Raw genomic sequence first — 17,006 nt, 5'->3', positions numbered from 1 at the left:
GGGGGTGATGCATTTATTTTCACATTGGCAGTGCTCACTGGTGGGTACAGTTTAAATTGATTTTTTCCCTGCTCATTACTTCCACTATATTTCATTGGGAAAAACTGGCACTGTAGAATAAATAGATGACAGAATCCCTCAGTATTGCACTGGGTACTTTTGTAGAGGAGTGGTAAATTGTTGCAATCTATAGTACAGTTCTGGAGGGAAGGTGACATGGTATAGCTCGATCTCATCAGATCTCAGAAGCTAAGCAGGGTCAGTATTTGGATGGGCGACCACCAAGGAAGACTGCAGAAGAAGGGAATGGCAAACCACCTCAGCTTCTCGCTTGCCTTGAAAGCCCCTTGCTGGGTTGCCATAAATCCATTGTGACTTGACAGTGCGCACACACACATATTAACAGTTCTGCCATTTGCATTTTTATCAGAGCAACTTTCAAGGTTCTTGAACCCAGATCCACAGGGGAATGTTGACTGCATATTGAAGACAGAGGCTAAGCTTATCTTCTGGAAGAGGTGTAACCCTAAAAGTGTTAGACTGAGAGCTAAGCTACAAGAGACGAATTACACGAGGAGGAGCACGTGAAGGGAGTTGCAATGTTAGCTGGGAAGCTGAGTTTTAAAAGAGATGGGAAGGCTTTGTCAATTTCCCCTCTACAGAGCCAGGGAGATCCCTGCTCAGAGGGTTTGTTAATTTCCTCTTCGCCTCCTAGAAGGGGAGGTGAAACTGACAGAGCCTTCTGGAGGCAAAGAGGAAATTAACAAACGGTCTGAGCTGAGATCTCCCTGGCTCTGTAGAGAGGGGAAATTAACAATGCCTTCTGATCGCTTTTAAAACTCAGTTTCCCAGCTAACATTGCAACTCCCTTCACTTGCTCCTCCTTGTGTAGTTCATTTTTTGTAGCTTGGCTGTAAGAGTACATAAACCTGGATTCTGTGGGTGATCATTGGACACACATTCTTTCTCAGAATAACCTACCTTGCAGTGTTGTGAAGATAAAAGAGACGAGGTGAATATCATGTTGCTTAGAGCTTATTGGTAGATGGGTGAAATAATCATGTAACACAGATTTTATGGTTTGATCTGGATAGCCCAGGCGAGCCTGGTCTTGTCAGATCTCAGAAGCTAAGCAGGGTCGGCCTTGGTCAGTAATTGGATGGGAGACCTCCAACGAAGACCAGGGTTGTAGAGGCAGGCAACGGCAAACCACCTGTTTGCCTCTTGCCATGAAAACTCTACCAGGGGTCACCATATGTGAGCTATGACTAGGGCACTCTCCACCATCACACATACACTTACATGGATAAATGTTCTGTGAAAGGAGGAAATACTATATTTATTCAAATCTCTTGCCACCAGCATAAACCTGGTCAGCCTACCAGGGAGGTACCATCTAGGTTGCTGATATGTTGTATCCATTGCGGTTTTGCCCTTTACTGCAAACACAAAATGAGACCGTTCTGTTTTCCAGCTAAAGCAAAGTGATCCATCCACTGCTTGCATAAGTTATATTTTCTACACCATCTAACGAAGTTCCACATTCCAGCTTCTGTTCTTCTTACTTTTCCTTCCTACAGGTCCATTTTTATCTCTGGCAAGCAGATTAACATTACTTTTTTTTTTTAAAAAAAAGGTTGTGTTTTGGAGCCAAATTTAAGATATATATACATATAAACTAGAGAGAGAAAAAAGGTAGGATCCATTAAAAATATGCTGACACCACTAGTCCCTTTTGCTGTATCCATCTATCATATTAATTGTCTTAGTAAAACTGCCTGTGTGGATAGAATACAAATCGGGTCATATAATTCGTGCTCGCTGGATGGGTGTTTAGCATCCCCGATGTACGGGGGTCATAAGTGAAAGGTAAATAAAGTCATTGCAGCTGCATTATTGCCTGTGCAGGTCTGAGGTGTGCTAATAAAAGCTTTCTATGCTTGTAAACTCAAGGGCCTCTTCCTTTAGAAAATGAACAAGGAGGAACAGTAAAATGCTCTGTCGGGACTCATTTGTAATACATGCTTGGTCATATCTGGGGGGGAAAGGGGGGAGGAAAAGGTACAAGCAGATAGGGAAAAGGCAACCATGACGATACAGGCCATCAGTCAGTGGGAATATTGTTGCCAACTGCGAGTGTTCTCTTGGAATTACGATGCAGTTCCCGACTATAATTCCGAATCAGGTTCAAGGTGTTGGTTCTTACCTTTAAAGCCCTGAGCAGGTTGGGACAAGCATATCTTCAGGATCGCCTCTCCCTGTATGTTCCCCGGAGACTGCTTCGATCAGCAGATAAATGTTTACTGGTGGTCCCCAGCCCTAAAGAAGCCCGCCTCGCTTCAACCAGGGGCAGGGCCTTTTCAGTCCTGGCCCCAGCCTGGTGGAATGTTCTGTCAATGGAGACCCGGGCCCAGCGGGACATATTATCATTCCGTCGGGCCTGTAAGACAGAGCTGTTCCACCAGTGATTGAAGGGGGCGGTGCCATGTCGGCCTCCCACCTTTGGGGTGAGAGGTTCTCCCCACCATTGCACCTTAATGTATTTGGTTAATGTATTTTATTGTTGTTTATTGTATGTTGATTTTAGAGTTGTTGTTTTTTTTGTTGATTTTGACTGGTGAGGATGGTCAGTTTATAAATCGAAGTAATAAATAAATAAAAAATATAAAGAACAGTTCCCCTGGAGAAAATGGCAGCTTTGGAGGGTGGACTCGACAGAATTATATACCCCTGAAGTCCCTTCCTCCCCTCCCCAACCCCTGCTCTTCCCTCTCTAAAATCTCCAGGAATTTCCCCAACCCAGAGCTGGCAACCTTAAGAGACTAGTTTTAAATGGGCAGCCATGTTGTTCTGCAGTAAAACAGCAGGATTTGAGTCCAGCGGCACCTTAGAGACCAACAAGATTTTCAGAGTGTAAGCTTTCTAGAATCAGAGCTCCCTGACTCTTAAAAGCTTACACCCTGAAAATCTTGTTGGTCTCTAAGGTGCCGCTGGACTCAAATCCCGCTGTTTAAGTGAGACTGACTTCCAAGTAAACATGCATTTTAGGAATGAGTTTGAATTTTCCATCTCTGCTGTTTCAGCCTCCAATTCCCCCACTGTGATTTTACTTCTCCCTTGTGCAAATTGAACTCAGGAGTCTTTATTTTCACATTTTCCACATCTTCACACAGAGTTTTCCCCGTATACAATGTTATTTGTGCATCAGCATATCAGCTTTCTGCATGATTGTATATTATACATTTAAATTCCCCATAAAAACTATACAAACACACACGAACAAAAGAAATGAATCTACAAAACCAAAGGTAAAAAGCAGAGAACCGAAATGGAAATAAATATAAAAATAAACTTTAACGGGATCGTTTGCTTATCGTTTACCTGCTTATTTAGAACATTTCTGCTTCACCTTTCATGCTAGTAGAATCTGTAAGGTGGTTTACATAAAACGGAGAAAGCTCCAATTCAATAGCCTATTAAAACCATTCAATTAAAACCATCTATTTACTTCTGCTGTCTTTTACTGAGCCACCTCACACAACCACACATTGTTGCACCTCAGAACAAATTCCTCCTCCATATTGTACACACATACACAGACCTTGGGGGGTTTGCTTTCTTGAGACGTTGCTTTCCTTTTCATGCAATCAGAAAGCTGTACATGAAAAGTAAAAATGGCAAAGCTATTCAATATCCTATGAAGAAAATTTTTGCTGTAAGTCTGAGACAGAATTCAGAAACTTTTAACATTGCCATTTTGTTTTTCCTTTGTGAGTAGGGTTACCAATCTCAGTTTAGGAAATTCCTGGAGATTAGGGAACAGTGCTGGCGAGGGTGGACTTTGGGGAGAGGTGGGAGCCCGGTAGGGGCGTGATGTCATAGACTGGTGATATTCACTCTGTGGCTTGGGAGCCACCAGTGGTTCTTCTGACCTCTGTACCTTAATGCGACTCCTATCCAATATTTCAAGAAAATAGGAAAGGCCTGTGGCCGACAGATAGGGTTGACCTCCTGGCAATACCTGTCATTGCTCACTGTGGACTGAAAAGCTGAGTAAAGAAAAAAGGCACCAAATTGCCATGGGTTTTTTGGCAAATCCTAGTATCCCCTCCCACATCATGATATCACTTCCAGTTGTCATCAGCTGTAGTATTGTGTGGTGGCATAGGCTTCTCAACCCCCCTTCCTCCAGTGGAGATAGGGGATTCTCCACTTCAAGCATCTGTTGTCCACTACTGCTTTGAAAATTTTAAAAGTTCACTGGTGTTGTGAGCACAACGACATCTCTTCCAGGAAAAACGTGGATGGGACAGTGGTAGCTCTAGGAATCACTGGAAAATCTATGATTTTACCATTGAGTTTCAAGTGATTCCTAGAGCTACTTCTGCCACTTCCGAGTTTTCCTGTAAGTGGCATCATTGCACTCATGACGCCAGCATCCCACCATGTCCCCATCCCCAATCCTTTCACTGGTTGCAAGCCTTGGCCTGGCAACTCTATGCTGGCACAATACTGGTGCATCTATTCCCCCCATTACTTTGGGGGGGTTCCAGGCTGCAGCTTGGCAACCCTTCCAGTGGGGGATGCTGATTGTGTTTTGCAGATGGTTCTCACCTGGAAACAGCTGCCAGAGGAATGAGTTAGCTGTGAGCATTCCTGAGAAGCAGGGTAGCTTACCATGTTCCTGTTGGCGGTGGGTGATTTCCACTGCCAGTAGGGTCTTTTTTCCACTGTTCAGCCGGTTGTTGGGAGGAAAATGACGTAGGGACTATGGGTAGCATCCTGACATGCTGATGTTTTGCCCAAATTCAAGAGCATCCCCAATGAAAGGCAGACTTCTCTTCCGGGTATACAGGAAGTGACATCTGTGTATCACTGATAACATCATTATGTCACTTGCAAGACTCCTCCCCACAGGGTAAGTCTCTCTCTGGCTGCCAGCCTTGAACTGGCAACCCTAGGTGCAGGCCTCATGTCAGCGATGTGGCTCTTTTGATCAATGGTATTTGTGAATATAGCCCTGATCTGGATAGCCCAGGTGAGCCTGATCTCATCAGATCTCAGAAGTTAAGCCGGGTCGGCTTTGGTTAGTAACTGGATGGGAGACCTCCAATGAAGACCAGGGTTGCAGAGGCAGGCAATGGCAAACCACCTCTGTTAGTCTCTTGCTATGAAAACCCCACAGGGGTAACCATAATCAGCTATGACTTGAGGGCACTCTATACCACCAATTGTGAATGTGGCTCTCCATGGAATGAGTACACTGCCATAAAGTCCACTCATTTTCTCCAGCCTAGAAACTGGTTTCTGTAGCCAGGAGGTGAGTTGTAATTCTAGGAGAACTCCAGGCCCTATCCTGAGGTTGTTACTCTACTTCGGAGAAACGGAATTAAAAACCTTTTCTCTTCACCCGGGCAAATTTTTTGCAGTTAAAATGGACACATTAGTTAATAGAGGAAGAGTCCGGTACCACCTATAAGATTAACAAAATTTCTGGTAGGGTATGAGCTTTCATGAATCACAGCTCACACCCTACCACAAATTTTGTTAGTCTTATAGATGCTACTGGAGTCTTGCTCTTTTCCACTGCTACCAACAGACCTATCTTGAGCTATCACATTGGTTAATGTTATTTAAGCAGCAGTAGCAGGTAAGGAGAATACAACGAAAACCAATGGCAGTAATAATTTACTAAATCAAAAATAAATGGAGTCACGTCACCTCATGCCTTCACTGAAATTTTCCATTAAGTGAAATTCACAGTGATTTCTGTGGATCCTTCTTCAGGCAAAACATGTGAGGAATTCTGAGGGAACGTCAAAGAAGTTTGATAAGAGGAACGGTGTTTCTCAGGAGGCCTTCACAAGTCTCCGTGGTGTGACTGGATTTCATCTTACACAAAGAAGTTCTCTGGAGGTTTCCTTTCAGGCATATAACATCTAAGGAACGTATTAGATTTTTATCTTGTCTTTCTTCCTTGGAGCTGAGGGCAGCAGCATGTTTACATGACTTTCCTACGCGTCCTTCAATTTTATCCTAAATACAATTTTGTGATGTAGGTCAGGCTGAGAGAACAACTGGCCCAAAGCCACCGAGTGAACTTCATGGTAGAGAAATGTTAAAAAAAAACCAACTTCTTTTACTAACCTTCTGGATTTTTGACACTTATAATTCATAGACTATATTATGCGTGGCCTTGGAGAAAAGGTTACAGAAGTTTCCATTGATTATAAGAAAATCATTACACATTTCATTGTTCCTTCTGAAACTGGACACTTTGGGCTCTCAGGAGAATTTATTATTTTCGGCTTCCTTCTGCAAAGAAATAGTTCTGTCATGATGTAACAATATATACCACAATATATAGCGGGCTCAGGGCGAGGTACAGCAGTTATAAATATACAATACAAATATTAAAAACAATTAATAAAACAACAGTTCATCCTAAAATCAACAAACAGATAATAACTGTCCCAAGATGGGGTCAATTCCAGATTCCTGCCCATCAGCATACAGGGGGAGGGAAGAGGACAGATAATGTACTGCAGCCCATATGTGGGTCAGCTAACGAATGGGCACTACATAGCCCCGTGCTGTACCCATACGTTGGGCAGCCGGCCGGTGGACACTGTATAACCCCACACTTGGTGGGAGGCTGATGGGAGGCTCAGTAAGGATCTCATGCTGGCCTCAACCGTATGCCTGGTGTAGTGGTTAAGAGCAGCAGGACATCTGGAGAGCCGGGTTTGATTCCCCGCTCCTGCGCTTGAAGCCAGCTGGGTGACCTTGGGTCAGTCACAGCTCTCTCAGAGCTCTCTCAGCCCCACCCACCTCACAGGGTGATTGTCGTGAGGATAATAATAACAACACACTTTGTAAACCGCTCTGAGCGGGCGTTAAGTTGTCCTAAAGGGCAGTATATAAATCGAATGTTGTTATTATTATTATTTGAAATTAATGGTCTCGTATGCCCTAGCATGTTTATATCCCCCCATGTTATTCCTTATTTTGAATTTTCTTTACCTCCATCTAAATTCCTGAGAATGTTTTACCTGAGAAGAAACTCTCAGACTTGCCTTCAGTTTTTGCTATAGACAACATTTCCGAGGCAGCTCTATCACACACATTTTACAATGGACAAAATGCAGGGAAATAAATGTAATCTGGGCTGAAAAGGAAATCAGCTTTCATGCCAAGGACAAAGGGGATTGTGTGACTCATTCTTAAGGACATCCATCTCTGAGATTTCAAATACAAGTATTATTGCCGTGTACAAGGATAAGAATCGAGCACCAGTAACTAGAAGGGGCTTGGGGTGGGGGAAGTTGTTTTGAAGCACAATAAAACTTCCCTGAAAAGAATATTGGTTTCTAAGGACTTAGAATTGACCTCTTGGAATATTATTGTCACTTGAACATTTCATTTGCGGAGGTTTGAGATTGTATATTCCACCCCACCCTTATATAAAGCAGGCCTTCAAAGGTGACTAGAACAAGGCTGATTGGGAAAAAATATATATAATACTGTCTGCGAAAGGTAAAGTTTGGAAGTGAAAATTTTAGGTTGATAAAGATCTTAGGTTGCTACTACATCTAGGAATCACAGAACTCTCAGACATTTGAAGATACCTGCCTTTGAGGAAAGATTCTTGTCTAAGTGGCTCATAAATTAGCCACATATGCAGGGATATTTGAGGGAACAAGTATCTCTTCTCTGTAAGGATAAGGCTTTATTGTTCATGATAATAATGATAAAAAGTTTAAAAGACGCAAAAGGAGAACCAGTAATTGCTTACAGCTCCCATCTCCTTTGAAGACAAAAAGCACTTCAAAACCCATTTATTTGACGCTATGCTACACATAGGGTTGCCAGCCAGTGGCTAGCATCCAGTGTGAGACTGGGGCATAGGTGACATGGGAGGACAATTATGGCGTTGCTGGCATAACATCATTACCCGGCTGAAACCAGAACTGATATGCCATTCTAGGATTCAGTGGGAACTAAACCATAGAGTTTCTGCTGAAAGCAGCATGACATCACTTCCACTTTCATCCTGGAAATGATGTCATTCCCCCCACTGGTCAACTGACTGGTGGTGAGGGTCAGGGGCTCAAAGCAGGGGGATCCCCCACTGTAGGATTACCCGGCAACTAGTGACAGAGCTGGAGAGCAGAGATGTGGGGGTTGGGGGTGGGGCATGTGATATTGGCGACATCACTACATCACTTCCAGGTACAAGCCAGAATTGATAACGGTAGTTCTAGGAATCACTCCCACTCTATGGTAAAACTCTTTGGATAGAATCCCTGGGAGTTCGCCTGCCATAAACAGGCATATGGAAAGCCTGCCTCACTGGGAACAGGAATATGCCAACCCTAGCTACAAACCACCATGCAGATTGATATAACCTTATAAAATAACTTATGAACATAGATCTTGCACTAGATGGGGTCAGATAATTATTCCGTCTAGTTTAGGATTGTCTAATCTGGCAGCAGCTCTCTGGTATTATATTGGTCGGGATCCTACGGACCTGTTCCATTAATGGAGGTGCAAGGAGGTGGCGCCTAATTTGATGCAACACACGGTCCTGATCAGTGAAAATCTTGCACTAGACAAGGGGTCCCTAATGTTTTTGAGCCTGTGGGCACCTTTGGAATACTAACAAAGGGCAGTGGGTGCAAATACAAAATGGCTGCTGCAGGAGATGAAGCCAACCACAATATGTCAGGGAGCAAGGTTATACGTAACTTTAACCTAAACTCTTCAACACTTCAGGTAGAAGCTCTGCTGGACATGATACCTTTTTAAAGGAACACATTGTTTAAAAGTATCTGCTTGTTTACACACAGCTTACCTTCCATCATGCAGTGTTGTGGTTGTGGTGGCAACTGTTGCCAAAGCAATGTTTTTGAAAATCTGCCCAGCCCATGAGCTCCCCAATGGCCAGTCAGAAGCTCTGCTGGGCAAAAGCCCCATTTGCCCCACCCACTTCCTAAAAACACTTGACAGGCACCAGGAAAGGTGATGGAAGGTGCCATAGTGCCTACGGGCACTACATTGGGGACTCCTGCACTAGAGGAAAATGGAATGGATTGGCAGGGCCTTGCAGGGGCCTCTTGCCTCAGCAGAAGGCTCTATGTCCACATAGGCTCTTCTCACCAGCCCTAGGGGTACTGGAACAATGTAGAAAAGAGATCAAGATGGCCATGTTAGTCTGTAGCAGCAGAAAAGAGTAAGAGTCCAGGAACACCTCTAAGTCTAACAAAAGTTGTGGTAGGGTATGAGCTTTTGTGAGCCACAGCTCACTTCTTCAGATACAGCTAGAAGGTGAGTCCACCTGTCCTTATCTCTTGGAGAGTGGAGTGATTTCAGATGCCGAATGACAATAGCAGGTTAATGACAATAGCCAGTGAATGACAATGGCAGGCTTGATTGGGTAGGGTGGGGTATGCCGAAGGGTTGTAGGTGCGGAGAAATCAGCATTGGTAATGAGACAGGAAGCCTAGGTCTCGATTCAATCCAGGCGGATGCGTTGTTCTGAGCCTCATTATCAGTTGCAATTCAGCGGTCTCTCTTTCCAATCTCTCTTTGAAATTTCTCTGCAGGATAACTACTACTTTGGGGTCAGCAACTGAATGTCCTAGAAGGCTGAAATGTCCCCCCACTGGTTCTTGCCCTTTCCAATGTAGGAAAGGTCCTTCTGGCAGAGGGTCCCATGTTTCCTCATGGCTGAAGAACGGGCTCATCTACTTGGAAAGGCACTTTGTAAAGGTGAAGGAGAAAACATGCTGGCAATGGCAATTTTTTAAAACGTTGTTTTACAGCTTGTGTCACTGTGAGTTTTGACTTTAGGCTATTCTTGCATCAGCTGTGATTTACAGTGTTTTTCAATTATGCCATGAACTACCTGGAGTGCCTTGGAAAGGCAAGGTAATAAATAGGGGGAATAAATTAGACACAGAATGTAAGGCAAAAATACGGATGACCGTTCTGCAAGTGGTGAGCACGGGACGTATCAAGCTGCCTCGCACCAAGCAGACTGCAGCTCCACTTGGCTCAATGTTGTCTGAGGGCCAAGCTACAAGTGACAAATGACACTTGAACGGCAAGTGGATTGAGTGGAGGGCAAGTGAACAGGGAGAAATACACTTGCCGTTCAAGTGTCATTCGTCACTTGTAGCTTGGCCCTTAGTGATGGGTGGCTTTAGGAGGAGAAGGGCCTTTCCCGATTTGTATTCCAGATATCCTGTAACTGGAGGTGCCAGGAATCGAACCTGAGACCTTCTGCATCCAAAGTTCTTCCCACAAACTATGCTGCTCTTCTTCCAAATATGTTAATGATACCAGATGAACTTACAAAGCTACCTTATACAGCTATTGGCCTACCTTCTTGTTGGGGGGGGGAAAGGAGCATCCAATTTAGATTTCCCCCTTTTCAGGTCTGAGAAACTTTCCAAGGCAACAAACCATGGTGATTATAAAAGAATAGTTTATTTATGTCTGACTTCCAATGCTTGGCAAAAATTAACCTTGCAGCCATCATTGGATTCATAACTCTAAATTTCCTAGGAATCATGGCAACATGTCCAGTTTAGTGTAGTGGTTAAGAGCGATAGGACTCTAATCTGGAGAACCCAGTTTGATTCCTCACTCCTCCACTGGAAGCCAGCTGGGTGACCTTGGGTCAGTCACAGTTCTCTGGAGCTCTCTCAGCCCCACTCACCTCACAGGGTGTTTGTTGTGGGGATAATAATAACATGCTTTGTAAACTGCTCTGAGTGGGCATTATCCTGAAGGGTGGTATATAAATCGTATGTTGTTGTTGTTGTTGTTACAGCAAGACTGTAGAAGCAGTAAAAACACAAACTGGCTAAGGCTAGCTAGATAAGACAGATGGGAAAGTTCCACTGGAGCAGAGAAGCAAAAGGAGGTAGGCTTTCCTCAGAGTCTCTATACGAGACATTTGACACATGAAGAACACATGTGGAGAGATGCAATGGTAGCTGGGAAGGGCAGTTTAAAAAGATAGAGCCGGCAGCAGGGCAAAGGCTTTGCTATATGCTGGAGCTGTGTGAAGGGGCTGGAAAATGCCAGAAGGGAAACTTCAGCCCATTATAACCTTTCCAGGCCGTTTCCAGACGGCTTACCGGTCCCCGGAACGTCACGCCACATTGCGGGGAAAACGCGATATTTCGCGTTTTCCCCGCAACGTGACACGATGTTCCGGGGACCGGTAAGCCGTCTGGAAATGGCCCAGGTCCAAGTGCGACTCTGGAAGGGAGCTCCAGCCTGTTTCCATTCCTTGCTGCCCTCTGGTTACCAACCCACACAGTTTTAGACTGGAGAGGTGAAATTGACAGAGCCTTCCTGAAGGTGAAGATGAAATTAACAAATCCTCTGAGGAGCAATCTCTGTCGGCTTTTTAAACTACGCTTCCCAGCTAACATTGTGTCTCTCTAGTCTCTACACTTGACGAACACACACTGAGGCATTTGATGCAGATAAACTCTCAGAAAAGAGGCTTTGTCTCAGAAAGAATAAGATATAAAAGATCCCCCCCTACCTTTCTCGAGTGGGCTCAGAGTGAACTAACCTTACTGAGCTATTTACTTTATTGTTTTCTGCTGTGAGTGCAAATAGCTCTCTAGGGGCCAAAGAAAAGAGGCTGTTCCCAGAACATGCTATTTAACATCTTGTTACTATAGATGATGAGGCTGGACCTGGGACTTTCAGCATGCAAATTACTCCAAGCTATGATCTTTCGTTTGGGAGTGCAAGTTGTCTGTATTATCTAGAAAAGTCATGGGGAGAACTGTACCTCTGATTTCTGATCCAGTGCAAAAGCGTGGTAAAAGTCTCCTCGACCCTTGACAGAAAGTGGGGGTATGAAGAGCTGTCGATATAGTACTGATTAATAGCAGAGTGGTAAGTGGCAGTACTGCAGCCCAAGCTCTGCTCATGACCTGAGTTCGATCCTGGTGGGAGCTGGCTTCAGATAGCCAGCTCAAGGTTGACTCCGAGGTCGGTAAAATGAGTACCCAGTTTCCCGGGGGTAAAGTGTAGATGACTGGGGAAGGCAATGGCAAACCACCCCGTAAAAAGTCTGCCAAGAAAACGTCGTGATGCAACATTCCCCCATGGGTCAGTAATGACTCGGTGCTTGCCCAGGGGACTTTCACCTTTACCTTTATAATAGCAATGTTAACGCAGCATGGACCAATCTGGATTTTTCCTGCTAAAACTGCTATCTTCGCTGGCTACCTGGGTAGCAGCCATTGCATTTTATTAGGTGCACGGGGTCCTTAATAATCCTCTATCAAATCGAGGAAAAATTTAATAATGCCAAGCGCATCCACGGCTCTAAATAAAGGTTAGTTCTGTGAATGAAGGACAAGCCAGTTTCCATCTCTAGTGAGCTGTGGATGTGCTGACCCAGCACAAATGGCTTCCGTTCATTATGGTTCCTGAAACATTTAGCGGAGGAAGGGTTATAAATAGAGCACATTAAGAACATCGACGCAGGTCAACGACTTCCTAACAATGCATTAAGGATCGGAGGGGAAGGAATCTTCCTTGTCTAAAGTTCCGAGGGAGAGCTGCTAACATGAGGCCTGCTGCCATGCCCGTCCCCGGAGAAGGCAACGCTGTTTCGGTTCAGCCCATGGCCTAAAGCAGGCATTTTGGTTCCCGAACTACAACTCCAGATGGGGTGGGGATCATTCCAGCTTCCACAAGGGGTAGAGAGGGGCAGGACGATGGTCAGAGGTTGGCTTCCTCGGACAACTGCTGAATCTTCAGCCCATCACAGAGGGCTGTTCTTGATGATCCAGATAGGGTTGCCAGCCCTCCAGGTAGTGGCTGGAGATCTCCCGGAATTACAACTGGTCTCCGGGCCACAGAAATCAGTTCACCTGGAGAAAATGGCTACTTTGGGGGGGGGGTGGACTCTATGGAATTATGCCATGCCAAGGTCCTTTCCCTCCCCAAATCCCACTTTCTCCAGGTTTCTCCAGGTTTCACCCCCCAGATCTCCAGGAATTTCCCAATTTGGAGCTGGCAACCCTAGATCCAGATGTATTACCATTGAGGGAAATACTACCACTGAAGGCTACCTAGGGTTACCAGTCCCCAGGGGGGAGTGGTGGACCCCCCTGCTTCCACCCTGACGCCACTCACTTGTCTGGGGGGGGGAAGGGCACATGAAGGGGCCTCCCAGGTGTGCCCCCAGTGTAGCATGATGACATTACTTCCTGAGAGTGTCGTCATTGTGCCGCCCCAAGACCTCTCCTATGCTTTGCAGGAGCCACCAAACAGGCGTGCGAGTGCCACTTGGAGGTACTGTATGCACGTGGAGCAGCAGGAAGGGGGAATCTCTCCTTCCCTGCACTGGTTTTGCGTTGGGGGGGGGGGGGGGAAACTTGGAAGAAAGGCAGGAGCTTTTCCTCTTCTAGCTGCAGATTTTCTGAGGCAATTTGCATGACTTTTTTTCAAAATAGAAGCCAATCCCAAGGTGATGTGTGGCTGCGCAGAGCACAGGTTGTCTCCATGGAGAACTTGTAAGAGAAGTAATGTGTAGAGCGACTGTTGGGTTCGGCTGGAAGGGAAATTCCCATGTGCCATCTCCTCCCTACTGAAAATTACATGCACATCTACCCCCCAATTATCTCCTATGCATACGTACAGCTTGATTTAAATAAAAAGCATCTCAACACCAAAGCTGAGCTTTCAAATGATCCTTTTTACAAAACGGAAAGAACACCCGGCTCCTTTCTATTTCTTTCTCATCTACTAAGTCTGAAAGCCATTTCGGGTGCCCTAAGTGAAGGCAGATTGTTAATTCTCCCGTGAAACGGGCAGGAGTATAAAAAATGGTCCCATTAAATACTCCATTCCGAAAGATTAGGGGCTGAAGAGGTAGCAAAGGAGGGAAGTGGCTTATCCTCTTAGGGTGTTTCAAGTCATTAGTTCAGCCAGGGCTCTTAAGTAGCGGAGAGAAATTTGCTGCTGCTAGAAATCCCATCTGCTAAAGACAGGCCTTGGCCGCCGTTTTGCTCCCTCCAGTGACGGGTGCACATTATCAGAAGGTTCCAGAAAAGCCCCCCCAGGGAGACCATCTTCAAAATGCTCGTCCCCTCTGAGCTGTGCCTCCACAGCAGCCGAGTTGTTTACCTCAGGCAAAGTCTTCTGAAACCTTAACGAAGAACGAGAGTTTGTTCCAGTGTCAGCTTTTGTGGACTAAAGCCTGTTTTGGCAGAGGCCTATGTGATCTACGCTAGCCAGATGTTTATACAGGACATTATGATTTTTAAAAAACCCAGCAGGGCCAAATATAGGAATTATGGGGTGAGAGAATCTTTTCAAATTCAAATGTAACGGAGAAAAGTCCAGAAACCATTCAGATCACCTCAAATATAAATGTCTACCTAGCAGGGTTAAGCAGCGAAGGTGATCACTCTGCCGAGAAATATAAATTCACATAGCAATCAATGACCATGAATGGTTCTGTTAACAAGTAACCAAAGTGCAAAGTGCACACAGTGTAATAAATAAGTATAAAGAGATCATATAAAAATTATACATTCAGTAAGTGCAATACATATGAACTCATCACTTCTTAAAGGTATACAATCAATAGTACTAGAGGAGTTAGCCGTGTTAGTCTGTAGTCAGGGCCGGATGGTACTGGAAGCAGCACATGTGGCTGAGCAGCCACCTGTGCCATTCGCCTGCCCCACAGGACAGGGAGCACACAGCAAGCCGGCTGCCCCCTGAGCGGGGCAGGCAAATGGCACGGGCAGCCTCCCAGCTGTCTGCTCTGCCGCCGCTCTTTTGGCAGCACGCTCTGCCCTGCATGATGATGTCATGGAAGTGACGTCATCATGCAGTGACAGGAGTGCGCATGCATGTGGGGGGGGGGGGCTGGACTTGGGTTGCCCTGGGCGCTGGCAACCCTAGATCCGGCCCTGTCTGTAGTAGCAATGATGAAGAGAGAGCTGTGGTTCTCGGGAGCTTATGCTACAGTAACGTTGGCTAGTCTTAAAGTTGCTACTGGGCTCTTTTCTATTTTGCAATCAATAGTTCAATCCATGCAAGCTCATCATCACATGAATATAGCTGTAAAAGAGATTCATGTCTCTACTTTCAAGTTCTCGTATGATACTTTCTTGTTCTCTTTGCAGGTTCAATGAAAAACGTCCATTGGAGGACCCATCACTATATGAGTCTTCTGCTCACTTGTTGTACCTGGTTTCTATGAGTGACAGGTAGCACTTTCGAGGGAGCTTCTTTGTGGTTGTACCTAGTAAGGTTGCCAGCTTCCAGTTCTCCTGCAATTACAGACTACGGAGACCATGTCCTCTGGAGAAAATGGCTGCTTTGGAGAGCGGACTAGATGGCATTATAACCCACTGAGGTTTCTCCCCAGTGCCATCCTTCCTAGGCTCCACCCCAAATCTCCAGGAATGTCCCAACCCAGAGGTGGCATGCCTACTACCTAGGAAGGACCCACTCCATGCATTTGATTGGATCTAGTCCATGATTACGGGTGCTAAAAGACTTTGCAGTGCCACAAGACTCCTGCTTAGTTTTAGTCTGCAGTGGAAGAGCAAGATCTGGGCCTAGTAGCACCTTAAAGACCCTGACCTGGATAGCCCAGGAGAGCCTGATCTCGTCAGATCTCAGAAGCTAAGTGGGGTCAGCCTTGATTAGTAATTGGACGGGAGAACTCCAGCGAAGAACAGGGTTGCAGAGGCAGGCGATAGCAAATCCCCTCTGTTAGTCTCTTGCCATGAAAACCCCACCAGGGGTAGCCATAAGTCAGCTATGACTTGAGGACACTCTCCATCACCACCACCAGCACTTCAAAGACCAACTGCTTAGTTTTGTTGTACATGGCTACCAGGGCCGGATCTAGGGTTGCCGGTGCCCAGGGCAACCCAAGTCTGGCCTCCCCCCCAAGGCCCGCACAGTGCACGTGCACTCCCAGCACTGCATGATGACATCATCACACAGGGTGGGGCAGGCTGCCCACACAGCAAACCGGCTGCCCCGGCACACAGTGTGCCACGGAGCTGGGGGCAGCAGCGCGGGCGGCTGCACGGAGGGCTGGGAGGCCACCCGTGCCATTTGCCTGCCCTGCTGAAGGGGTGGCCCCATCGGTGGGGCAGGTGAATGGTGTGGGCAGCCTCCCAGCCCTCTGTGCAGCCACCCGCACTGCTGCCCCCAGCTCCTGCACACTCCCGGCAGCTGCGCCCGGCACCCCCTCTTTGGTGGCACTGGGGGCAGACTACCCCCGCGCCCCCCCCCCCCCGTCAATCTGGCCCTGATGGCTACACTTGCTGGAATCATTTCCTCCTTGACTTCTGATCAAGGGACTAGCTTTTGTGTCTGCCTGATCTTAACCCACTTCTGGGGGAAAAAAAATCAATGCAGTCAAGAAGCTGAGTTGCAATGGAAAAGCCCTGTATGTCCCTAATTCACATTGTGCAACAAAACCTGTCTGAGAACATGATCTCCATAGCATTGCAACTTTGGATATGGGTCACACTTTATTTAGATGATTTCTTATCATTGAGCCTGGAAAATGTTGGTATTCTAACAGTGATATTTCTATTGCATTTTATTAGTATTGTGGTGAGGGAAAGGGAGAAAGCAATTTTGTCTGGCTGAGAATAATTTCTTTTTCCTTCTTTGGGCAAAGAAGATATGAATGATCGATCCTTCATGAATATACATTGAAGGTGATGAATTGAAGTCCTGTATTCTGCATAAAAACTGCTGATGAGACTGGGAGCAGAAATATGATCATTGGGCATTTTTATTGAACCGACTTGACTTCAATGACCGACTTTGGAATTGTTTGATTTGTAAATTACTGCTTTTAAATACTGGCTGTTGCTTCATGTACTTGGAACGGCACCCTCGGAACTGTGGCGGCTTCTCCCCAAGCATGCGCACATTATCGTTTGACAGCCGTGTGTGTATTGTTTTTTTAACCAGGTTTT

This window comes from Eublepharis macularius, chromosome 13 (assembly GCF_028583425.1).
Source record: "Eublepharis macularius isolate TG4126 chromosome 13, MPM_Emac_v1.0, whole genome shotgun sequence".
NCBI lineage: Eukaryota > Metazoa > Chordata > Lepidosauria > Squamata > Eublepharidae > Eublepharis > Eublepharis macularius.
This window is presented reverse-complemented; position numbering follows the sequence as displayed.